This window comes from Lontra canadensis, unplaced genomic scaffold (genome assembly GCF_010015895.1).
Source record: "Lontra canadensis isolate GAN:19392208 unplaced genomic scaffold, GSC_riverotter_1.0 scaffold19, whole genome shotgun sequence".
NCBI lineage: Eukaryota > Metazoa > Chordata > Mammalia > Carnivora > Mustelidae > Lontra > Lontra canadensis.
The window spans coordinates 18,237,636-18,261,447 of NW_022631013.1; positions in this window are offsets into that span (position 1 = coordinate 18,237,636).

Genomic DNA, 23,812 nt, shown 5'->3' on the forward strand with positions numbered 1-23,812 from the left:
GGCTACGCATTAGGGAATGGGAGGTGAGACTAGGACTATTAAAACTCCACAGAAGTTACTGTTTTTATCAGGATTCAGACATTTTTTGAATAAATGCTCTTGGGATTGTCATAAATCTTTTAATTTTAAGAGTTCTGAGAAAGTAGGTTTGTTTGTTTGGCTGATACACTCATTGTTTTAATGGGGGAGCAGATTTTAAAAGGTGCTTCTCCTTGATCTCTTTTTACAGAATCCAGCTTTCTTCCATTATTCTATATTTTGAACATATCCATTATGGTTATTTAAAAATCTTGTCTACTAATTCCAAAATATAGATCCTCTGTAAGTCTGTATGTGTTTCAATTTTATTTCTTCATTTTCATTCATATAGTCTTATTTCTTTGCAGCGTTATTTGAATGAAGGCCATTGTATATACAAAATTATAGAATACCTAGATCATATTATCTTCTCCTAGAGATTATTCACTCTTGCCTGTTTAGACAAATAAGATGGGACTCAATCACCTCAATCCAATCAGAGCCAGTTAGCTTAAGTCTGGGCTAATTGGAAAGGCTCTATCTACCTCTAGGTCACCTCTGCTCCAGAGATAGAGCCCTCCACTGCTAAGGACTGTTCATGATCAATCTTCCCCACTGTCTTGAACTCTAAATATTTGTTAGGCAAAGCTCATTTTCATTCCAGACATCATTTTTATCCCTGTCCAAAACCAAAAAAATTCCCCATGAGCAAAGTAGCTGTAGAGATTTAGCTCTTTTTTCCCCCTCTGTATTCATTTTTTATTTTGTTAGTAGATCATGTGCTCACATGGCTCAAAAGTAACAGCATAAAAAGTGATACAAAGAAAAATTTCCTTCCTAACGTTGCTCCTATCTACTCCCTTCTGTTCCTCCTTCTTCAAACCTTCTTGTACATGTGTATGGAGGAAGAATTCTTCTTCCCTTCTAGATTCTTTGGCTGTTATAATAAGTTAATATAAGACATATTAACAGAAGGAAAAACAAAGAAAAGCACAATGAGTTTTTAGAATGTTTGTTGTTTGTAAGCTACTTGCAAGCATGTGTGCATGCACATAGACATACGCACACACACACACACATACACACACATTCTACCCTCCACATTTTTCATAGAAAAGTACATTTCCATTCATGCCTACATGGGCAATTCTGTTACTTTATTTCCTGAATTAAAACCTATTCATTTACATTCTATATTGGTTATGAAGCATATACTAGATATTGTACTTTTATAAATTGGTTAATTGAAAACTAAAGAACATTCAAGTTTCAGAGATATCATACTTGTAAGTTCTACTTGGTTGATTTTGTATATAATATAGGTCTAGTTTTCCTTGGTTTCTTTCTCTTTTGGGTCCAAAATGATGGATATGTTTGTCACCTTGCTCTGATTTAAAGAATTTTTATCAAAGACTAATGGAATGTTATTGAATTACACCAGTGAATTTTTAATTAAGACAAAATTACCCTGCAAAATACATAATGATAGAACTAAATAAAACAAATTCTGCTTATAACATTTATCTTCATTAAAACTGTCATTTGGAGTCACAATGAAATATTTCATAGTAGAATGTTAGATTATATTGGTCAGGTTCATTCCATCCTCATCTTTTCTTTTTTGTTTGTTTGTTTGTTTCTTATTCTTAGATAAGCCATTAATTGGAGAAGAATGTAAAAGAGTGCTAGTACTATCTTTAATAAATGATTAAAAATGAGTTTCAGTGAATTAATATCACTATTTAAAACATTTCAAAGTCTAAGTTATCATTTCCTAATTTTTTGAAATCACATCAACAGGTAGAAATTAAGTAAAATGTACAGAAACTTACAAAATGATTAAATTATGTTTTTCAGTGAATTACATTACTATTTTTATCTACAGGTATTGCAATATCAGATTAAATTTAAAAAACATTACTGATTTTGAAATCAGAAGATATACATTGTGAAGTATAGTTATGCTAATTTCTAGCAGTATGATGTCCTTTTGGCAAGTTACTTAAATATTTAATCCTTGCTTCTGTGATTGTGAAATAGCTAAAAATATAGAATATTTCCTTTTTCTATACATGGGCTGATAAAGATTATTTTATTTCATTCTCACAGACCTCTAGGAAGAAGGCAATAATATCTTCATCTTACAGATAAGGAATAAAGTATTAAGAGTAACTCATTATGATGGGTACAAGTGGATTCCTTATTTTGACATGATGTTAGATTTATAGAAAAATTGCCAAAATAGTACACACACTCATAAGCCCTTTACTCAGATTTATCAATTAATCAAAACTTTCCCAATTTGTTTTATCAGTGTCGTTCTCTTTCTCTCTCTCTGCTTTTGTCTTTATGTCTATTTCTGTCTCTCTGTATTTTCCTCCCAGTATACTGTGTATATGATTATGTGATATATATGTATGTGTGTGTGTGTATATATATATGCATATATATATATATATATATTTTTTTTTTTTTTTCCTGAGCAAAGTTTTCAGTGTAGGTTGAAGACATAGTATCCTTTGTCCTTAGCATTTCAGTATGTATTTCCTAAGAATAGGGAGTTTCTATTATATAACCACAATATAATTATTAAAATCAAGATATTTAACAGTGATAAAATGCTAATATATGTTTATCTACACAAATTCCTTCATTTATCCCAATATTGTTCTTTATTTTGTTTTTCTAGTCTAGGAACTAATCCAAACTGCATGTACTAATTGCATGTACCTGTTGTTTTTCTTAGTTATCTATTACATGAAACACTTTCTCAGATTTCTTTGTCCTTTTTAAAACAATGTAATTAAAAAAATAGCACATTATGATCTTTGACCTTGGAAAATCTATAAAACTAACTGAGCTCACTTTCCTCTTGGTAAATGGTTTGTTGTGATAAAATGAGGTACAACATATATTAAACAGTCAGCCAAACAGTAGATCAAATTACTATTTAAAATTATACTAAGAACAATATATGGTATACACCCAAAAGAGCATTAACTAGAGGCTTTGCCTTTATTTACAAAGATATATATTTAAATGGTTAAAGTGGGGTTTCATTTTGAAGAATAATCTATACACTACATTATTATCCTTTATTCTTCATATTCAAATGTTTCTTTAGATTGAAATTTAAATAGATTAATCTCCTTATTGACTAACAAATAAACACATTTTCAATCTATTTCTCTCCCTTTTGATTATTTGTTTTCTCGAAATTATTAGATTAACTTGACATTAGTTAATATATCAGACTACTACAAATCTGATTTTTAAAAAAACTTTTCTTTTGCATGATTTCACAAATAATTCTTCAAACATTTCTTTAAGTAGTGTAATGGTGTGAAAACGGTGCGAAAAGTACAGATTATGATTTAAAATTTAAAATTATTTAAAATCTTAATTATCCCATTTCCTAACTGTGTGAAGTTGGTCAAATTGCTATTTCTTTGTCTTAGCTTTCTGTACTTTAAATTGAGTTCCCTTCTTATGAAGCAATGAATCATATGTATTCAGTAAGTGTTCAAAATAATTTTCAAAAACACTATTGCCTGGAAGTTATGCTCAGATACTTTGGACTCAAGAATACATGAATCAAAATCCTGAATAATGTAATTATTAATGATATGCTTTATGGTAATTTTATTTAGTGATTCCCTCTGTTTAAAGTAGAAATAATAATAATATAGTTATTATAGAGCGATGGCAGTATTTAACTAAAGTAATGCATGTACAGTGCTTAGCACAGTGCCTAAATCATGAAAAAATTTCAGTCAAATGTTCCTATAGGCTATATATTTATGTCTTCCTCCTGTGAGTTCCATAAAGATAAGTAGTATACAAGAATTATTTTTTAAAGATTAGAGTTGTGTAATAAGGAAATAATTGTATGTGAATGCCCTGACACTGAAAATACTTAATAAGAGTAAGATACTCTATGAAGTCCATTTCTGTAGTTCGGCTTGGCTATCTATGTAGATTTTCCCTCAATTCGATCTTTTGACTTTATGTTTAATATCTGCCAAGGCTAGAAAGATGAAATAGAGGGAATTTTATTAACCTAAATAGACCTATCAAAAATTTTAATACACATCATTATATTTTATAAGATTTTAAAATACTACTCAGAGATCTTCTTTGTATTTTCAGTTATTGTGCCTTATCTTCTAGAATGTGTACAGCATACATTGTGGGAGGACACAAAAGCTGTCTTGATAGTTTCAGTTAGTATTCTAGTCAACTTAATATTTATTTTCTGTTTTATGAAGAAATATCTAAATGTGATAAAATAGTAATAATGATGATAATAGGCAAAATTTATTTATTTTTATTGAGCATATAGTATTTGTCAAGCACAAAATTAAATACAGGGAAAATGTATTACCACACAAAAGTAGAAGTTGAAAAGAAGTGCAAGCTCTAGGGTTGAATTGATCCTAAAGAATTTATTTTGGTTCACTTCTCACCCTTCAACCTCCTCTAATTCCCAGCTTCATCCTCAGGCTTCTTCAGAGAAATGTCTCACACTTCTGGCAAAAAATGTTTAAAAACAAATATACAAAGAGTATATAGAATCTCTTTCTAAAGACCTATCAGAATAAAAACAATCACAAAGACCTTAGAAAACTTATTGTTACATTACCACATGCTCATTGGTAAATGCTTTCCTATCTGAAGGCAATGCTATGCACTCCTTAACTTAGTTATATGATACTGAAACAAAGAAATAACATGACCATCTTGGGCAGTCACAGCACATAGCACCCTGGAAACACCTACACAAGATAAAGGGAAAGAGATGGAAAGGTTTTTGTGGAAACAAGATCTATATTTGCTAAAACTCTTTGATATTTACATGCAGATTAATATAATAAATGTTCCGAGAACTCCTAAATTAAAGAAACCCAATATTTTCCAGGTTATATGACTGTGGTTCCTTGTTTCATAGTGTAGCTATTAGCATATCAAAACACAATAATATTCATTGTAAAAGTTTGGGTATATTCTGCTCCATCTTAATAATTTTCAAAATAAATGATAAAAAATAGCTAATTGTATCCTACAAGAAACTCCCTCCTCCCCCAAATAGGAACAGAACTCTATAAAGTCTGTGGTTACAAGGTCTAAAAAAAGTTATCATTGGATTATGATTCATCTCAAATTTTTATAGTTATAAAAATATATCTGAAAATTGGTCTAAAACTAGGTGAAATTACAAAGATTTAATAATGCTCAATTAGAAACTTGGGAATAAATCTGCAAAACTAACTTAAACATTCTCTGTCACTAAATCTCTTCAACTGCACCATCTCAAATAAAATTCCTTTATATATTTTCTTTCATATATGTGTTTGTCATTGTATTAAAACTCTTTATCAGAAATTATAGAAAAAAATTCCAAATACCTTGCTTTCTATTCATCATCAAAATGAGTCAAAAAAATAAATCTAGGAATGAGAAAAATTCTGAAATTGTGAGGACATGAAATAAAAAAAATGTGTCAGATTCACACAGGGCCTTAGAATATATTATCTGGTTTGGTACTAACATTGACTCTATAAAGTAGATATTATAGTCATCATTTTGCAGTTAAAGAATATTGAGCCACTTCACTTCCATTTTCAAAATGCCGCACACTTTTTTTTTTAATAAAAATAAGCTAATAAAGACCTATAAAAAGCAGGTGATGTGTCACCTAAGTTCTAAATCTGGGACTAAGATGATTTTCTAAAGATAAAGCTGGTATTTTTAATACCTGACCACAGTTGAGCAGTAACATATGCAATTAAGATGAAAGCTCTTCTGTAACTCAGGATATTAGCATACCTGATGCCTTACACCTTGGATGCTGAACTAAATATATATATATATATATATACATATATATATATATATACACACAAAATATTTATTTTAATCATTTAAAAAATCATTATTTAATCATTATTATTGTTATATATAATGGATGACGATATAATATATATATTATTGATTATATGTGTGTGTATATATATATATATATATATACATAATTAAAATAAAAATACTGTGACAGTGACTATGCTAGATGCTTTATGAACATAATGCATTCTTCTCACAGTAGCCCTACAGGGTTTGTATAGTTATCTACCCGATAACTGAGGCCCCAAAACTTTGGTAATTTATGTAAACCCTTAGAGTTAAAAGTGAAGATGTAGAGACATTTGCACTCACAGGATAAATCCTTGATACAGCATAGTAGTCTATCTACAAGTTAACAAGTAATCTTTCAAACTAAATTTTAATGAATATAGCAATTAATGCTAATTTTAGAAGAGTTAATTTAAAGAAAGAATTTTTTTCCATATAGTTTAAACATAGGTATGGTAACTAGGGTTTTTTTGTTTTGTCTTGTTTTGTTTTTAATATCAGCACCATTGACATTTAGACCAGATAATTTTTTGGATGGGGGATTCCATCTTGTGCATTTTAAGATGTTTAACTGCATTCCTGGCTTTCACTCATAAAATGCTGGTAGCAGTTCCCCTCCCCCAGTGTGACAACTAAAAATATTTCAAGATATTGCCAAATGTCCCTTGGGGACTGGAATAATTTCTTTGGTAACTACTGGGAAATACCTACCGCAGAAAGAAGAGTTACTCAGTGTGTGTTAACAAGAAGATGAGAGGGAAGGAAGGAGGGAGAGAAAACTTATAAAAGAACGAAACCTCCATTTGAGAGAAATTACATATATATAATGAGTAGAAGTAAGATCCAAATGAAAACTATTAAGATCATTTTTATGAATTTAAGTAAAGTTAGCTGATCCTCTGTGTCAAAAGAAGTAAAAGGTTTGGATGAGGGTCTTGGATTTCGGTGTGCATTCATACCACAATACCATAAAATCAAATTCCAAAAGGTTGCAGCCCAAATTTTAATTCAATCTGCCTTTCTTATAATACCAGTATTGAATCACCTCAGGTGATTCAGTGCATAGAAATAGCAATGTTATGAAAAGAGTCCACTTATGTGATTTTAGATATCAGCATTATTTCCAGTTGATGGTATCTTTCTTTTTTTAAATTTATTCATTTGAGGGACCCCTGGGTGGCTCAGTGGTTAAAAGCCTCTGCCTTCGGCTCAGGTCATGATCTCAGGGTCCTGGGATCGAGTCCCGCATTGGGCTCTCTGCTCAGCAGGGAGCCTGCCTCCTCCTCCTGTCTCTCTCTACCTGCCACTCTGCCTACTTGTGATCTGTCAAAAAAAAAAAAAAATCTTAAATTTATTCATTTGAGAGAGAATGAAAGAGAGAGAGCATGCACAAGATGGGGGAGGGTCAAAAGGAGAATCAGATTCCCTGGTGAGCAGAGAACCAGATGCGGGTCCTGGAACTCCAGGATCATAACCTGAGCTGAAGGCAGTTGCCTAACCAACTGATCCACCCAGATATCCCTGGTTGATGGTATCTTGTAAATAGAAACACATGCTGAAAAATCCAGTTTCAAACACTTCCCCTAGTTATAGGAGAAAAACAACTAGAAATTACTAGGCAAAAACTTGATTTTATAGATGAAAGAGCTAAAGTAAAATTTAGAGCAGGTGCTGTAAATTCTTCTTACTCATACGGAGACCACCTGAGGAGAGACTGAGAAATTCTTCATAAATATCCCATTGCACATAACCTGGCTCACACATGTAGTACCTAAATTTAACAGAAATCGGACATTCTTCTCTTGAGATGCTATTGCTTTTTTTGAATGAGCAATATGTAAATACAAAGATATAAAGGTCTATTTGCAATTTTAGCTTCAGAATCTCATTGTATGAGAGATTATGAGAGGTCATATAATGAAGAAAAGGACTAGGGAAAGTTGGGAATTTTTTTAATGGAGAGGATATTGCTTTTATTCCCACTGTTTATTTAATTAGAATGGTTTGAGGGAGGTGATGTAGATTGTTGTGATATGAATGTGTATGAAGGTGATATCTTTAAAAAAATTAAGTTTTTCAATCAATAAAACTAAAACAACCTAAGAAATATATTACTAAATTATGAAAATTCATAAGTAATATATTAATGATATTGAATACAAACTCATAGATGAAATCAACTATTGTTTTCCATATTAGAAAAAATTAAATATGTATTTTATAGCAGTTATTATGATTTGAAGTATTTTTATTTTTATTTTTCATATTACCAAGCATCTCAAAGCTTTCTGAATTTCTTAGTTTGCATTGTAAGCATTTATTTTTATTGAATTATGTATTTCTATAAATTATATATAATGAAAATTAAATTATGGAGAAATAAAGATAATAAATAAGAATACAGAGCACTTCCACATTTCTTTAGCAAAATCACAAGGCTGTATATTTAAAAATCTTTATGATTCCTTATTTTCTAAATGTTTCTCTTTAGTAAATCACTAAAAATAAAATAATTCAAATAGAGAATATTATATGTATAAACATTTTTATATGTGACATATTCAACTGCAATTTTCTCTTTGACAGCAAAGAAAAATCTGACTTTTTGGAAGTCATAGATATACATATTTATAATAGAATATAAAGGAACACATACACAATAGAATATTTTATATATCTTAATGAATTAACACTATGCTGATGTACAGCAAAGAAATAGGTATTATTATCTGTCTATATTTATACATAGACATATACACATATAATATTCCAATAAAAAGGTTCAAAATGTCTTTGTTATCTACCATCTGTGGCTCAATAGGACTTAAAATTCTGTTGTTTTTACTTTTCTTCTCAGTGTTGGTTACACAAATGTGTTTGTTTGCTAGGGATGCTATACCAAATACCACAGACTGGATGGCTTAAACAACATAATTTTTTTTCAAAATTCTGGAGGTTGGAAGTATAAGATCAAGGTGTTGTCACTGTGCTTTCTTCTGAAGCCTCTCTTTTTGGCTTATAGATAGATGCCCATCTTCTCTTCCCTGTGTCTTTACATGGTTTTCACTCTGTACCTGTATCCAAATCTCCTTTTCTTATGAGACTACCTGTGGTATTTGATTAGGGCCTACCCTAATGACTTCATTTTAATTTAATTGCTTTTTAAAAAATATTTTATTTATTTATTCAACAGAGCGTGCTCAAGAGAGACAGAGAGAGAGAGCACAAGCAAGAGGAGCAGCAGAGGGAGAGGGAGAAGCAGGCTTCCTGTTGAGCAGGGAGCCCAAAGTGGGGCTCAATCCCAGAACCCTGAGATCATGATGTGAGCTGAAGGCAGATGCTTAACCAACTAGGCCACCCAGTCACCCTTAATGTTTCAGTTTTTTTTAAATAATAACATTATATTAATTTTAGTAATAGAGAAATAATGAAGGTGAACACTGAATGCTCAAAGAAATCTAATCACATAACATTTAAAAATCTGTGACTGTGCACGGTTATAGTACCAGCCCAACTACATGCTTGTTAGTTTTCTGGGCATATGGACTAAGAAAAAACTTAAAAACTGTCAATTATTAATAGAGAGGTGGTTTCTAGTAAAATGTATTCACAGAGTTAATGGACTTTAAGAGTGTCAATATATTTAATTACCCTTAAATATTAGGCCATATTCAACCTGAAATTATGATTTAAAAAAAAAATAGTCCAGCAAACAAAACTTGTGCATAAATTCCAAAAATAAATGGAAGATATGTTACCTTATATTATCTATTTTATATAAGACATGCATGTTATATATATAATTAAGAGAATATAATTTAAATATACATGTTTCTATTTTCAATGAATATGGCTCATAATATCTCCTTAATAAAGGGGATGTAAGTTAATATATGTTTCATTTGAATCCGATTTTTGTGATATAACCATTATTAATTTTTATTATATATCCTCCAAGATTTTTAAGTGTTCTAAATATTAATTTATTATATAAATAGGAATATTCTATGCATTCTTCTGAACATTATGCTTCCTCTTTAATAACATCTTAGGTATTCTTCCATATTAGCGTACAACTCCTTCTTCTATGATTTGCTAATATCCCACTGAATAGGCATCCCCATAATGTATTTATGCCAGGCCTATTGAGGAATCTATCTGTTGTTTGTAGTAATTTGCTATTACAAACAGTACTGCAATAAATATCCACTATACAGCTAGCACAGTTTTGAGGGTTAAAAAAAATTCTCATGCAATTCAAATGTATACACAGATTTATATGCTCAAAAAAATCATAAACTCAACAAAACAGGTATCAAAAACTAAGAAAATAGACTAGTATCAACTACAAAGAAAAGACAATGAGAGAATATAAAGAAAAAAATCCATTTCAGAATTCAAGACTAGAACTGTACCTGATAAAACTCTCTGGAAGAACTTAAAAGACTAACCTTGTAGAGCCATTGTATCAGATTAGCAACCAACTTATACAGTAAATGGTTAAGATATTTAAGTTGTACGTAAAAAAAATAAACAAAAATACAGTCTGTAAGGACAAGCCTTAACTAAACAACTCAGATGGTTTTACTATAAAAAAGAATTCCAGGGCGCCTGGGTGGCTCAGTGAGTTAGAGCCTCTGCCTTCGGCTCAGGTCATGATCCCAGGGTCCTGGGATAGAGTGCCGCGTCGAGCTCTCTGCTCAGCTCTCTCTCTGCCTGCCTCTCTGCCTACTTGTGATCTCTGTCAAATAAATAAATGAATCTTAAAAAAAAAAAAAAAGAATTTCAAAGGTATAATTAAAATCAATGCAACATTTCAAATATTAATGGATAAGAATGTAATTCAAGAAAAATCAAGACACACGGGAAATAAGCCATTTTGATATGGTATCTAAAGCATACTGAACATCAATTGAACATAAATCTTCAAACAGTAAGAGCACAAACTATATGAAGTAAATATTTAGGAAATAAAGGGGGAAACCGACATGAAAACAATGGCGCCATTCTTAATAATTTGACCTCAATCATAACAAATGGAATAAATAAAAATATTTAGAACAGATGTGCTAAATCTCCACATGTTCTGGGGCTAATCAGGTAAAGCTGGTGTGTGGAATAATCTTGTGTAAAGAAGTAGAAACTACAAAGATTTCAATGAAAGGCTGAAACTATAGACTTCAAATGGTATGCAAATTTTAAAAAAGGAAAGAAAATGTACTGTTGAAACAAATGTTTCTGTAGGCTGGTTGTTACTTAAGTTGTATAAACTTATAAAAGTTCTGTGCTCTCTGAAATGAAATTCACTAAGTCCATAAAGATGTAAAATAACTGCTCATTTTCCATGATCATAATAAGATAAAGCTTGCAATTCCTATTATAAGTGAATGTATGACTGACATCAGTGAAAAGAGTTAAATGAAACTCATGTTTATAGCAAAAGATAATCTTAGCATCTATTCCTTATTTTAGGTGTATATTCATAATAACTACATAAAAACTCTTGCACATATTAAAGATAAGTCTACATAGAACTGGAGAAATTACATTAGATTTAGGAAAATTTTACTACTCTACATACTATAACACTAATCATCATTCAATTAATAATTATTGAACTACTATATCAGATACAATTACAGGCACTGGTGGTTCTAACACAGATATTCCTTAAATTAGAGATCTGAATTTATGACTAAATATGATAAAAGTACAAATTTTACACATAACATGATTACCTAGGACATAGACAATCAGTGCAAAAAAAAGTCATTTTAGAACATGAGAGATCAGAAAGACAGTTAATTAAATAAATATACAAAAGCTTAGAAACTTCTTACATCTTTGCAGCACCCACTAGGAAACTGAAATAGAAAAGTAAGAACTCATTTTTTATGATAGGAAAAATGCAAAATACCTATATATGCTTTTTAATATAGATGCTAATGTTATTAAACTGTAATGAAAATTTAAAAAGCTTGAATAAACAAAGAGCCCTATCATGTTCTTGGTTAAGAAGAGTAAATATAGCAAAATACCAATAAAAACTATACATAAATATACAAAAAATATAATTCTAAAAGAAACCTTTAAAAAACTTTGAAACTTAGTATCAAGAATATATACAGAGAATGTGAAAATACTTTTTAAAGGTAATGAGGTATAAGATTCATACTGCTAAATAGTTAAATAAAATACAAATCTCTAATAGCTTAAAATGGGAAACCTGGACTATACTGGTCAGAAAAAGAAATGAGGGGAATAGAAAAATAAATATGTGCATGTTTCAGTGTGTGTTCTTCTGTTTGTTTATGTGTTTGGGTGTAGGTTTTCTAGAACATTATGTTACATATTAAATTAAATATACAATTATGAAAACAGGAGAAAATAATTTGCTAATGATTTGTTACCTCTCCTGAATATGATGCTACATTGTGTCTGCCTAGGATAAAATTAGAAAGAAAATATAACAAACAATACAATGTTTAGATTATAACTGGTACCTCTGTTCTTACATCATGAAAAGACAACAAAGGTGTAATCCCATAAAGTTAGATTAGATGTATTAAGGAAAAACAAGTAAAGAATTATTTTGTGCGAGGTCTTCCTGTATGAGGTTTGGGACATGTACAAATTCATTTTTAAAATTCTAAGAAATGTTCCTCTTTCTCGCCTAAGCGGGTATTAAGCAAGGCACAACGCTTTCTCATTCCACCTCCATGTTGCTAGACAGGATTACACAAATGTTGTTCCAGGTCACAGTGGTGCCACCCTTCCCTGTTCAGCTTTGTAATTTCTACACTCTGTCCATCATTTGTATAAAGGGGAGTGAGTCATTTTCTCTGAGATCCCTTAGAACTAGGCAGGCAGGCAGTCTGGCAATAGAACACCAGGGAGTGACTTCCATAATTCAGCTGCTGACAAGGATTGGTTGATCAATAAAAACAGTCTTTTGACACAGATGACAATTTATTTTTCATTGATTGTCAGGTGATGAGTGATTTCCCACATCTATCATTCATGCTTCTTATATATTATCCCATGGCTCCATTTCTTGTCTTGAATGTTTCTTAACCCTGATTATAGGTTCCTCACCTTAATCAAAGTGGGGAGGACAGTATTTTTATTCTCACTTTATCCACACATTAACACTTGGAATTTGATTCATATCACCAGATTCAATTTGCTTTTCAAAGTTTTCTAGAATTTGCTGCTTGCAATTATTATCTACTGATTACAAAATTGATTCATCTGTCTGGCTCTTGCCTCCAGCATTAGGACAGTATCTCCAAGAACACTGCAGTTAACCTTGTAATTGTTCTTTGTAGTTCTCAAGAGCTATTTAGGGTGTGTTCACTACACACATTTCCTCTTCTGCTTTGCCTTCCCTTTGACTTATGTTCTAAATGTCCTCCAGTGCCTATGGGAGATTTTTTGGCACTCCCTCTGTTGACAGCCTGTTCAGGCATCACCAGATACAGAGGGGGTAACTTTAAATATGAAAATATGACTACCCTTGAGGACTGAACTGTCTTTCCCAAACTCACATCTGAGTATCTGTGTGACAGATTAACTGTCTTCCCTGGTGACTGCTACCTCTGGTAGTCAATGAAACATACAAGCACAGGTGTAGAATCATTAATGTGATAATATCACCTTCATTCTCTGCTTGCAGATCTTCCTCCCCATCCCCATCCCTGCAGGGTATATGAGTTTTTCAGGGGTCAAATATTATTACACACATGCCTGTCAGAATTACCTCTCTCTACAGAGGACTGAAGCTTTGCTGTGAAACCATGTTTACCTGTGTGTCAAGTCTTTTTTTCAGTTCTTTCCAAGGATGATCCAGTGAGCTCATATGGGAAGGAGGATCTCTGTGTTAGCCAGCCAACTATACTGAGGATCTGACAGTATTTACACTGAAATTGGGACACTGGTTATACTTACTTATCTTCTTAAAATAGTGTTTTCCAGGGGCACCTGGGTGGCTCCGTGGGTTAAAGTCTTTGCCTTCGGCTCAGGTCAGGGTCTCAGGGTCCTGGGTTCAAGCCCCACATCGGGCTCTCTGCTCAGCGGGAGCCTGCTTCCCCCTCTCTCTGCCTGCCTCTCTGCCTACTTGTGATCTCTGTCTGTCAAATAAATAAATAAAATCTTTAAAAAATAGTGTTTTCCATTTATCAGACAATTAATGGATAATTGCTATACTTACAAGAAAATAAGAAAAGACACGCAACTCTATGTCTCAGAAATAATTAGCAACTTTTTAAAATTTCATGAAAAACTAGAAACCATCTATTTCTACATAGCAAGATGGATATTATTTACATAGTGTTGTAGGTTAATGAATAAATAGAATCATATGTATGGTATAACATTTATTTATTTATTTAGAGTTATTTATTTTAGAAAGAAAGAGCATGAGCAAGGGGAGGGGGAGAGGGAGAAGGGGAGAGAGAGATAGAGAGAGAAGCAGACTCCTACTGAGCACAGAGCCCAATGTGGGGCTCTGTCTCATGACCCTGAAATCCTGAAATCTTGAGGTAAAAGCAAGAGTGGGATACTTAACCAACTGAGTTGCCCAGGTGCTCCTTAAATTAATATTACAAATTGGCAGCGATTCTATGTTAATATTCTATGTCGATGTCAGTAGCAGTGTTCTTATTAACAATAACTATAATAGTAATCATAGCTAACATTTGATATGCATTTATTATACACCAGAATCTATTCCAACTGCTCTACATATAGGAACTCATTCATTTGCCTTAACAGCCCTATGAGTCATATACTATTATGTGCTATCTTAGAGATATAGAATTAGAATTTGGGATTTTCTAGGTACTAAACAATAATTCTTAGATGGCAAGGGTCCGATAGAAGAAAACAGAGAAAATTTCAATAAAATACAACACTTAGGCACACTAATGACTAAAAATTCGAGTTGAGGTGCACTTGAGTGGTTCAATCAGTTAAGTCTTGGACTCTTGATTTCGGTTCAGGTCATGATCTCAGGGTTTTAAGATTCGGCCCCACATCAGGCTCTGCTTGCACTGAGTGTGGAGCCTGCTTAAGATTTTCTCTCCTTTTCTCTCTCTGTCTGCCATACTCCCTGTGTGCTCTCTCTTTCTCAAATAAATACATAGGGGTGCCTGGATGGCTCAGTATGTTAAGTGTCTGCCTTCAGCTCAGGTTGTGATCTCAGGGTCCTGGGATCAAGTCCCATATCAGGCTCCCTGCTCAGCGGGGAGTCTGTTTCACCCTCTCTTACTCTCCCTCTGTGCTCTCTTTCAAATAAATAAATAAAATATTTAATAAATAAATAAATAAATAATACAAGTTAAAGTATTCTTCATCCATAATACTTTCAAATTAAAAATTTGAATTTTTTTTCATAGTAGTTGAGTGTGGTATTAGAGTTATCATCATATAGAGTTATCATCATGTAGTTAATTAGGCATGCAAATGATAACAACAAACATGTTATAAATCAAAATTTAATTTGTAGTATTTTATTCCTAATATATTTGGATGTGTCTGAATATTATGCAATAGAATGCTTATTGCATAGGTCTTCATAATATACTAATGTTCGAAATAAACTACATGTTCACTAATTGTACAAGGGTTACATAACTTATATTCCATTTGTATAACTGAACATTGTGAAATGATTCATAATTTTCCTAAACATATTTGATTGTGTGAATGGACTTAAACAGTGATGCATGCAAAAAGCAGGGACAAAAAAATTGGGTGTGATATTATTTATGCATTTAAAACATGTGAGTATATGCATTGCAAGAACTCTGGAGAACATATTTACCAGAAATAAAACAGCAACGTCTTTTGCTGGGTGGGAGCACTCTCACAGAGTTCTGCTTCATTTTAAATATATACTTTCATAACTCACTTTTCAAACAAGAAAATAAAATATTAGTAAAGACAGAGGAAAATATATTTAATTTGATATAAAAAATTTGTTTCCAAAAATTTTATATTCAGTGGTCTCTTCTAACGTTCCTGTGTTTTAAATTTTAAAATATATCTATTTTAAATGATCTGGAAGTTTTATGTGAGGTTTTGAAATGTATATTTAAGTTTATTCTTTAAAAACGGATAAACAGTTGATCCTGATACTTTCCTAGATATTTATTCCATTTTTTAATGATGCCTTCTGATCCTACATTACATATTTTATGTTCTCTTTCTGGGTTGTATATTGTATTCCACTTAATTACCTGTTATATTGTCTCAGCTCCACACTGTTTTCATTAAGTCTTTGAATGACAATTTCAAGAGGTTTCTATCTGGTAAAATGTCATGTTCCCAAATTCATTATTAAGTTTTTATTTCTAATTCTGATAATCTTATCCCATCCTTTAATTATAAGAAATAATTCCTTGCACCTGCCTGGTAACTTGACATTTACAAAGCATATTCTTATACACCATTCCACATACCCTTATAAAAATACTGTCAGCGAGATGTTATTATTTTTTTTAGCAGATGAGCACACTAAAGGTCAGAGAGGCTATCACCACCTGAGGAAATGATTACACTGTAAACATGGATTCATATCTAATGTCTATATTCTACTAAATTTAGGATGCCATTAATTGTAATATTTACCAACATTTCATACATCAGAAATAAAAGTGAAACTGCTTCAAAACATTAAATTGAGCAAAAATCAAAATGGCTGCACTAATGCTACAGCAAAACTCCATTTTAAAGTAACCTTTTTCCTCTTTTCCACAAACCTCCCCTCCTCCCTTCTTATTAGCCTTTTGTTTCAGGAAGCCAGTACCACCCTAAAAAAGACTACTGAGGCCTGCAGCACCTACACAATTCCTGTACAAACTGGCTAGGTCCTGTATTTCCGTACAAAACCACACAACCCTTTACTCCCATACTCCCAGGTGGGCTTGCAGTTTTCCAGGCCAGAGCTCGGTGCAGACTTCTTTGCCTGGCAAAGCAATAAAGCTATTGTTTTTTTTTTTTTTTTTAATCCTAAATTCTGTCTTCACATTATATTCTGGCTCCAAAGCACAGAGGTCAGTTTTCCACAACAAAGCACTGCTAAACCGTGGAAAAAGTATTCATATCACTTGAGCTTTATGCTTTATTCCTATTGTAAAAACATACTGTGGATTCTTCTACACATTAATTTTTATCATATATTGTGCTGCTCTAGTTTTATATCTTTCTATATGCAATTACTTTGTTTAAATGCTGAATTTTTATAAAGTTTTGAAGATATTTTAAACAATGACTCTCTCCATATATATGCAAAAATAATATATACATATATCATATATGCATAAATAATTTAAATTATGGCAACAATTTTGACCACATGCATAGGAAATGAAATGAACATCATATTGTTGATTAACAAAATATGGGTTTAAGTCGCTACTGATTATAAGGCAAATCCCCAGTTGGGATAATAAAATTGAAAAAAACGCTCATCATTGAATAAATGAGATAAAACGTTTTTATGCTTTCATCTCCAGGTCAAAGACATTTACCATCTATTTAGTATCATTAACTCTCACATAAAAGAATTTTTTAAAAAAAGGATAAAGCAGCATAGCAACATTAGATTCTCTTAGCTCCTCTGACTCACATGTTTCTGTAGCATTAACAAATATTTAAGTATCTAACATTTGCCAAGACTCTACAATGGATTCCTAGTTCCCAGAATATATATACATTTACATATAAATCTATGTAAGTGGACATTTCAGTTTAATCTCAAGCTATTTTGTGTCCAATTTCTGTCTTGTGGATAATTCAGTTCAGTTCTCCTGGGCTTGTTTTCTTGTGAGGATGGGTGTTATTACCTCCAACCTCCCCGCATGTGGGAGGTAAAACCAAACATCTCAAAGTTTTTTATGACATAGTAAGATGTTTTTGAAACATTTTTTATTAACATATGATGTATTATTTGCTTCAGGGGTACAGGTCTGTGAATCATCAGTCTTAAACAGTTCACAACACTCACCATAGCACATACCCTCCCCAATGTCCATAATCCAGACACCCTATTTTTGACACATTTTTAATAAAAATAAAGCAAGGTACAAAACTGCCTACCAAATATGGTTTCATCCATTCAAATAAAAGCCACGCAAATAGGAAAAACAACCTGAAACTAAATAAAGTGCTAATCCTGGTAATATCTTGGCTTATTTTTTCACGTGCATTTGGTTTTATAAAATAAACCTGTATTAAATAAACTCAGAAAAATGCACATTAAAATGTTTTAGTATAATGGCTTGGAAAAAACTAGAGAAAAAGAATAAAATAAACCAAAGCAAAGTGGGATACAACTTTCCTTATACTGTGTATTAAAAATATATTTTCATTTTTACAAAATCTTGAAGGTGAGAACATAGCTGATAACAAGGTTTCAGAGTGTACCCTTGAAAACCATCTCTAGTTGACACTGATTTGTCATGCAGTTCCAGCACTACTTATATTTCCACTATCTGCTTACCTCATTCAATTTTTGTCATTTCTTGCTGTCAGAAGATTTCACTGTTTGAGGACCTTAGACCACAGTGTTAAAAAAAAGGTGCAATAAATGTTATTATAAATCTGATTATGCTACCTATCCTGTTGTAAACTTCAAATGGATCCTCTTTCTGCAGAATAATATTGGACTGTAGAAGATTTGCTTCTTTATTTAGGTCTCCTTGTTTCTCAGTTACATTATACTTCCATCCTCCTCCCCAAAATGAAATAGCATCCAATGGCGCAAGGCCACCAGGACTTTCATCTTTGTGTCCTCATAAACACTGACATTTCTGACTTGAATGCCTAATCTTATTAACATGGAAAGTATTTTATATTTAATTATGTTTTCTATGTCTAAAGAGAATAGATTATGCATATACACTTCAATACTCAAGTCAGAGGCATATATAGTTTCCTGCTCTGTGCTACTAGTGCAAAACATTAGAGATGGCCCCAGATTGACACTTTTTATATCACACTGTTATTACCAGTAATTAATTTGTGACTTGTCCCCTCACCTCCTTCAGATCTTTTCTCAATGCAACTTTTTAGTGAAGCTTTCCTTCTATCCATTTTAAATTTGATTCTGTCACCCAACACTCCTTATCTCTAGTCTCTGCTTTTTAGAAATACATATCATTTATCCTCTTTCTGTTAAGTATACATTAATTACTTTATTGTTTATCTCCTTTTCCTCATATAAATAGAATCATACAGTGTATAGCCCTTGAATCTGACTTCTTTCATTAGCATAATGTTTCAAATTTATCTATGTTGTGTGAAACAGCAGTCCCTTTGTTTTTATTGATCAGTAGTATTCCACTTTATGACTACATCCTACTTTTTTATCCATTCAACAGTTGCAGCACTTTTTTTTCTTGGTCATTTCCAAATTTGGGAGATTCTGTAAAAATCCACCATAAACATTTGTAAACAGGCATCTGAATGAAGAAAAATTTTCATTTATTGGGCAAAACTTAGGGGTGTGGTTGCTGGGACATACAGAGTGTATGTTAAAATTTTAAAACTGGCAAGGGACTAGTCAAACTGCCTGTGTCATTTTGTGTTCTCCAGGAACTTAGGAAACTTCCACTTGCTTTGCATCTTTTCCAGAACTTGATGTTGTCAATTTTATAATAATGATGATGGTATCTTGATTTTAGTCATTCTAATAGGTGTGCATGCTATTTCACTGTTGTTTTAGCTTACTTTTCCCTAGTGACTAATGATGTTGAACACTTTTACAAGTGCTTATTTTCCATTTGTAAAGCTGAACTGTCTGTTCTAAGAGTGTGTCCTTTTTTATTTAATTAGGTAGTTTTTGTTTTTATTATTGAGTTTGAAGTTTTAAAATATATTCTGGATATGTTATTTATTATACATATAAAGCACACAATACCTCCTCCAAATCTGAGACTTGCACTTAACTCTCTTAACAATAGTTTAAAGAGAAGATCTTAGCTATGGTGAAGTCCATTTATCTTTTTCATTTATAATTCATGTTATGGTCATATATAAGAAATTTTTGAGCTAAAAGTCACAAAGATTAAAGATTTTCTCTTAGGTTTCCTTCTAGATGTTCTATTAGAATTCCAAGTTTTACATTTTGACATACCCATTTTGAGTTATCTTTTATACATTATATAAAGAATTACTGGTCAATGTTTTCCTTCTCTTTTTTTTTTTTAGCATGTGGATTTTTAAATAACATAACATATTTGTTGAAAAAATCCTTTCTTCATTGAAATGTTTTTTATATATCTGCCAAAATCTATTGGCCATATACTTTTGTATCTATTTCTGGACTCTCAATTAAACACCATTGTTTTTTGTGTCTATATTTTCACATATAGAATGTTGTCTTGATCACTGTAGGTTTACAGTTATGTACTTCACCATAACTAAGATCTTCTTTTCAAAACTATTGTTAAGTAGTGTACATACTAAAACTTTTATCAACTTTCACCAAATTGTTTTGGCCATGCTAGTTTCTTTGATTTTCACAAAGATCTCAGAATCACATCATTGATTAATAAAAATTTAAAAAAAAGGTCTGCGATCTTAATAAGAGAATCAAAATTGTGATATAAATTAAGTAGTACATTATAATGCAATTACATTATAAGTTAATGTACTAAACATTCTAATTGAAAAACAGGTTGTCAGAATAGACAAGTGTAAAAGTCAACTTTATGTTATTTATAAGATACACTTTAAATATTAAAATTAAAAGATAGTTTGAAAGTAAATAGAGTGAAAAAGATGCACCATGCAGAGAGCAAGCATTAGAAGGCAAGAATGGCTATAATAATATCTAATAAAATTAGATTTTAATATAATGAGTATTACCAGAAATGGTGATATTTTATTATAATCATCAATTCATTAAGAAGACCTCATAATAATTGCTCATGTGCCTAGTATTAAAGCTCCAAGTTATATGTAGCAAAAATTAAAAGAACAGAAGGGAAATATAGACCATTCCATAGTAACAATTGGACATTTTGCACTCCTTATTCAGCCACATAGAACAGGCAAAACAAAAATCACTGTAACTGAGTATCTGAATATCACTATCAACCAACTGTCCTAAGAGATATTTAGTGAACAACTACACCAAAAAACTTCAACTTAAACATTCTTTTTGGACAATATGATATGTCCATTAGACTATACCACATATTGTGCTGTAAGGTAAGTTTCAACTATTATAAGACAGTTCTCTATTTGCTCTCTTTTAAGCAGAAACACTACAGTCCTTTGTTTCTGACAATCTTTTCAAGGATATTTATACAGTGAACAGGAGATAGTAACTCTCTCAAAAGGAAGGACAAGGATCTTTGTGGCCCATAATAATAGATTTGGTTTCCCTAGGTCAAGTTACCTCACCTGTAGCTGCTTGGATAGGCATCTATCTAGGTTCATCCACATCACATTCATGGGACTTGGGGGCAAGAAAAACTGATGTGGTATGATGCTCTACTCAGCTTGTTGTGCTGTAAGTAATAAAGTCTTTGTCTCTTACCTAGGAGTTGTATGTCTTTTACCAGTAAGTATGGAACTAACTTGTTAACACACAAGTAGCATAAAATCTATTCACACTTCTTGATAGTTCTGGCAATGAAGATGGGATGTTGACAAAGGAATGGCTTTGTGGAAGTGGAAGGTTGAGGGTCTGGTGGAATGACTGACAAGATCTGATCAAATTGTAGGTCAGCAGGGTAATAAATGACCCTGCACATTACTGACTACCAATGAGGAGGTAACAGCTGGTGGTTACAGGCCAAATACTAGAACATAGTTTTGTTAAATGGTGCCATCTTGGAGGAGGAGTCAAGATGGCGGAGAAGTAGCAGGCTGAGACTACTTCAGGTAGCGGGAGATCAGCTAGATAGCTTATCTAAAGATTGCAAACACCTACAAATCCAACGGGAGATCGAAGAGAAGAAGAACAACAATTCTAGAAACAGAAAATCAACCACTCTCTGAAAGGTAGGACTGGCGGAGAAGTGAATCCAAAGCGATGGGAAGATAGACCGCGGGGGGAGGGGCCGGCTCCCGGCAAGCGGCGGAGCAACGGTGCACAAAATCAGGACTTTTAAAAGTCTGTTCCACTGAGGGACATCGCTCCAGAGGCTTAACCGGGGTGAAGCCCACGCGGGGTCAGTGTGGCCTAGGTCCCGCAGGGTCACAGAAGGATCGGGGGTGTCTGAGTGTCGCAGAGCTTGCAGGTATTAGAATGGGGAAGCCGGCTACAGAGACAGAGCTGAGGAGTGACTCTCAGCTCAGGGTTACCTTGAACCGGTCGCAAGCTCGGTCAGCTCGGAGCACGGCCAGAGGCCAGGGTGACGGGAGTAATTGGGCGCTGTTCTCTGAGGGCGCACTGAGGAGTGGGGTCCCGGGCTCTCGGCTCCTCCGGGCTGGAGACCGGGAGGCCGCCATCTTCATTCCCATCCTCCGGAACTCTACGGAAAGCGCTCAGGGAACAAAAGCTCCCGAAAGCAAACCCGAGCGGATTACTCAGCCCGGCCCCTGGTAAGGGCGGTGCAACTCCGCCTGGGACAAAGACACTTGAGAATCACTAAAACAGGCCCCTCCCCCAGAAGATCAACAAGAAACCCAGCCAGGACCAAGTTCACCTACCAAGGAGTGCAGTTTCAATACCAAGGAGAGCAGCGGAATTCCAGAGGAGGAGAAAGCAAAGCACGGAACTCATGGCTTTCTCCCCATGATTCTTTAGCCTTGCAGTTAATTTAACTTTTTTTCTTTTTCAATTTTTTTTCTCTTCTTCTGCTAAATTTTTTTAACTTTACCCTTTTCTTTTTTAACATTTTTTAACTAGTTTATCTAATATATATATATATATTTTTTTCCTTTTTATATTTTTTCATTATTGGTTTTCTTTTTTTATTTCTTTTTTCTTTTTCTTTATTTTTTTCTTTCTGAACCTCTTTTTATCCCCTTCCCCCCACCTCACGATTTGGGATCTCTTCTGATTTGGTTAAAGCATATATTCCTGGGGTTGTTGCCACCCTTTTAGTATTTTACTTGTTCCTTCATATACTCTTACCTGGACAAAATGACAAGGCGGAAAAATTCACCACAAAAAAAAGAACAAGAGGCAGTACCAAAGGCTAGGGACCTAATCAATACAGACATTGGTAATATGTCAGATCTAGAGTTCAGAATGACGATTCTCAAGGTTCTAGCTGGGCTCGAAAAAGGCATGGAAGATATTAAAGAAACCCTCTCGGGAGATATAAAAGCCCTTTCTGGAGAAATAAAAGAACTAAAATCTAATCAAGTTGAAATCAAAAAAGCTATTAATGAGGTGCAATCAAAAATGGAGGCTCTCACTGCTAGGATAAATGAGGCAGAAGAAAGAATTAGCGATATAGAAGACCAAATGACAGAGAATAAAGAAGCTGAGTAAAAGAGGGACAAACAGCTACTGGACCACGAGGGCAGAATTTGAGAGATAAGTGACACCATAAGACAAAACAACATTAGAATAATTGGGATTCCAGAAGAAGAAGAAAGAGAGAGGGGAGCAGAAGGTATATTGGAGAGAATTATTGGAGAGAATTTCCCCAATATGGCAAAGGGAACAAGCATCAAAATCCAGGAGGTTCAGAGAACCCCCCTCAAAATCAATAAGAATAGGTCCACACACCATCACCTAATAGTAAAATTTACAAGTCTTAGTGACAAAGAGAAAATCCTGAAAGCAGCCCGGGAAAAGAAGTCTGTAACATACAATGTTAAAAATCTTAGATTGGCAGCAGACTTATCCGCAGAGACCTGGCAGGCCAGAAAGAGCTGGCATGATATATTCAGAGTACTAAACGAGAAAAACATGCAG